The following is a 4,513-nucleotide window of genomic DNA, read 5'->3' on the forward strand; positions in this document are numbered from 1 at the left end:
AAATAGATGGTCGAAAAAGAGTCAAACTCCGGGAAGAAAAGGGTGGGAGGGCGGGAAAACAAAGGAAACTTGGAAGGGGAAAAAACGACGAATATCTTAAAGAGAAAACACCTGTTAAAGTCATTGAGGAAAGAAGGCAAAGATTTCGCACGAGTAGGATGGATACTCGATTACGGACTCCGGATTCGAGAAGAAGAAGGGAGGGTGGGTGGGAAAAACAAGGGCAACTTCGGACAGGGAAACAACAATGACGTCGAAGGAAGAACTGAGGATTGATCTCGTGAAAGACAAAGAGGTTCGAGTCAACTTGACGAGAGATGCACCAGATCAAAAGAGGATGGACAACTCACGAAACTAACCATGTGATCCTAAATAAAAATTTGAACGGGAAGAGGAGTAAGTCAAAATACCTACGTCAAGATTCCTCACCAGAGCGACGAAGAGGGTAAGGAGTAAAAGAATTCCTACTCTCTGATATAACTAGACTCCGAATAAGTTTTCTTCTAGACACAACAACGGCCAAACTACACGATCAAACAAGGGGGGCTCCTAGGGTCGGTCGAGGCTCTGATACCAACTTGTCACGCCCAATATGCGACCCTATCCAAAAGGAACTCGAAGGTCCCACCAAGGATAGACCCGCATATTGAAACGCTTTTGCAAGGTGGATATCATTACATCAACATTACATAATAGATGGGGATACATACATAAGGCATACAATGCCACACAAATACAACATCATACATAAGAGCATCATCCGACTATGGATGAAACACAAACAGAAGCTCAAACGACATCCACCCTGCTAGCCCAGGCTGCCGACCTGGAACCTATCCCCTGATCGAAGAAGCAGAAGAAGAATCTCAAAACAAGCAAACATCGCTCTCGCGTCATGATCATCGGAAAACCTGTACCTGCAACTGTTGTTGTAGTAATCTATGAGCCACGAGGACTCAGCAATCCCATTACCATGGGTATCAAGACTAGCAAAGCTAAATAGGAAAGGAAGGGGTAAAGTGGTGAGGTTGCAGCAACGACTAAGCAAGTATGGTGGCTAACATACGCAAATAAGAGCGAGAAGAGAGCAAAGGAACGGTCGTGAAGCTAGCAATGATCAAGAAGTGATCCTGAACTCCTACTTACGTCAAACATAACCCAAAGACCGTCTTCACTTCCCGGACTCCGCCGAGAAGAGACCATCACGGCTACACACACAGTTGATCCGTTTTAATTCGGATCTGGTGTCAAGTTATCTACAACCGGACATTAACAAATTCCCATCTGCCACATAACCGTGGGCACGGCTCTCGAAAGTTTATACCCTGCAGGGGTGTCCCAACTTAGCCCATGACAAGCTCTCGCGATCAACGAAAGAATAGACCTTCTCCCAGGAAGACCCGATCAGTCTCGGAATCCCGGTTTACAAGACATTTCGACAATGGTAAAACAAGACCAGCAAAGCCGCCCGATGCGCCGACAATCCCGATAGGAGCTGCACATATCTCGTTCTCAGGGCAACACCGGATAGGTCAGCCTACGAGTAAAACCAGACCTCGAGTTGCCCTGAGGGGGCCCCGCAGTCTGCCCGGTTCAGACCAGCACTTAGACAAGCACTGGCCCGAGGGGGGGGGCTAAAATAAAGATGACCCTCGAGAGAGCGACTCCCAAGGGAAAAAATAGGTGGTGGTGAGGCAAATGGTAAAACCAAGGTTGGGCCTTGCTGGACAAGTTTTATTGAAAGCGAACTGTCAGGGGGGTCCCATAAATCACCCGACCGCGTTAGGAACGCAAAAATCCGGGAACATAACACCGGTATGACGGAAACTAGGGCGGCAAGAGTGGAACAAAACACCAGGCATAAGGCCGAGCCTTCCACCCTTTACCAAATATATAGATGCATTAATAATATAAGAGATATTGTGATATCCCAACCAAAATCCTGTCCACCATGGAGAAATCTTAAACTTCACCTGCAGCTAGCAACGCTATAAGAGGGGCTGAGCAAAGCGGTAACATAGCCAAACAACGGTTTGCATAGGAAAGGTGTCAAAGGTTAGAGGTTCATGGCAACTTGGGATGGCTTGATAAACAGGTAATAGGTAGCGCAGCATAGCGATAGAACGAAACAACTAGCATAGCAATGATAGTAGTGAGATCCAGGGTAGCGGTCATCTTGCCTGAAATCCCGCTAGGAAGAAGAACGAGTCCATGAAGAAGATGAAGCCACGAAGACGAACCACACGTAGACGAACGCATCCTCACGATCGCAACGAAACGGGAACTATCGAGAAGAAGCACACAACATGGTAAACACACCACACAAGAACAAGTCATGATGCACAACAAGCATGATGCATGACCAAGCTACATGAATCTACTCATGGCAAGAGATGAAGCAAACAAGAACAACACATCAAGGCAAGTTTAAATAAGGCCGGAAACAACATATAACAATTCCGGTAAGTCCTCATATGCAAATTTCGAAATTAGTCCAGATCTGAATAAACCTTATGTTCATGTTGTTAAACAGCAAGTTAAGATGCACCACAATGATCTACACGAAATTCTAGTCAAGTTACATATAAAGTTCATTAGATTCGGAGCTACGGCCTAGAAGATATGAGGAAAACAAGTTAAACATGGAAGTGATGAAAAATGCATACAAACATCAAGCAAACACCTCAAAACAAGGATGCAACATGATAATATGAAGCTACATGCAAAATCAAGAAAGTTTCATATAGAGTACACTCAAAACGGAGCAACGGTGCAACACATACACTCTATACAAGCCATAACAACAATCTGCCCATAACAGCAACTAGGCATACTGCAAGCATCAAAACATCATGCTACAGCACCCCAACATAATAACAAAAGGCATGGACATGAAGTACAGGTAAAGCATAACAAAACATGAACACTGAGCTATCTCTAGAAACAACTAGAACATGCTCAAAATGACATGGTAAGATTGCAAACAATAACAGTTTCAGACTTTGCAGAAATAACATCAGGTTGCAATGTTTAGAGCAAGCAAACAACATGTTACATGAACATATCATGGCAAACAAAGGCATGGCATGAATCTACTAATTGCATAGATCAAAAATCCCTTAATGACAATAAGCCTAAAAGGATCAGAAAATATGATGGCACCCATGTAAACATGGCAAGTTATATTACAGATTCATACATGGCAGGAACAACAATAAGTAGGCATGTTGGTGAGCTTGAACCACTCACCACAGAGCAACACATGGCATGGCAAGGCAACCAAAAGTAATAAGACATGTTTATGAAGCTAAGCATGGCAATAGCAAGGTCATAGGGTGCATGGATCACTAGGAAAACACATGGAAACAACTGAACTTAATGTAAACAGGCTGACAGCAACATTATCAAGGAACTTTAGATCAAGATAACAACAAGCTACAACAGGCTATAATTGCAACTAAGGGCATGAATGGATATAGAATGACATGTAGATCAAAACATATTTATAGAACATCTCCATATTATGCATAGAATGATTAGTAGCGACATGTTAACATGGCATCACAAAATTACAGAATCTGTCTAGCAAAACAACAACAGCAAGTACACTACTTAACAAGCTCGATTCACTCACCACAAGTCATTGCATGACAAGATAAGCATAGCATCATCAAGAAGACATGTTTGTGAAACAAACCAAGTCAAGAACTAGTCCATAGCATGCAAGGATCAACTATAGCAAGCTTGGCCAAATTGAATAACACGTAAACAATCTGCCAGGAAACATTTTGAAGCAGAAGTAGAGCACTCAAATGACATGCTAGACTACTCCATAATTGCAAACAAGGGCATGAATGGATAGACAATAACCATATGTTCAAAACACCCTTACTGAAGTATCTCAAAATAAGCATGGATATCTCTGTAGCATCAAGTTTACATGGCATCAAAATAACAGCAGAACAGGGACTAAAATCAGCAATATCACGAAGCCTAGTTTGCATGCTTGTGCTAGTCACCACATTGATCACAAAAATACATGGCATACACCCCTGTAAATATGGCATGTCATAGATCAAAACACTTGAAGACATCAACCTCATAGGATGCACACATCAATCATGGCAAAAATGACAAATGAGCAAATTATAACAGTTCCAGCAGATTAACATCAACATGCACTCTTCCAACAGCATTTCGGGCATCAAGATGAGCTCAAATGAAAATGATTCAATGGAGTGACATGAAGTACTCGTCGAGACGAACAATTTGACATGTTACGCGCACGAAACGGAGCTACGAATGCAGAGATGTGATGGCATGAACATGGCATGATTATGTTAACATAACAGGGACTTAGACGAATTTCGGGGGGGAAGTCAACCTCGGCACGGATATCGATGCACGCCGGAGAGCTCGCCGGAGACGGCTTGGAGGAGGCCGGAGATGTCGGGGATGAGTGGATCCGGCCGTGGGGCACCGGATCCGGCCGGAGTAGAGGTGGAGGCGGCGG

This window comes from Triticum aestivum, chromosome 3B, assembly GCF_018294505.1.
Source record: "Triticum aestivum cultivar Chinese Spring chromosome 3B, IWGSC CS RefSeq v2.1, whole genome shotgun sequence".
Lineage (NCBI taxonomy): Eukaryota > Viridiplantae > Streptophyta > Magnoliopsida > Poales > Poaceae > Triticum > Triticum aestivum.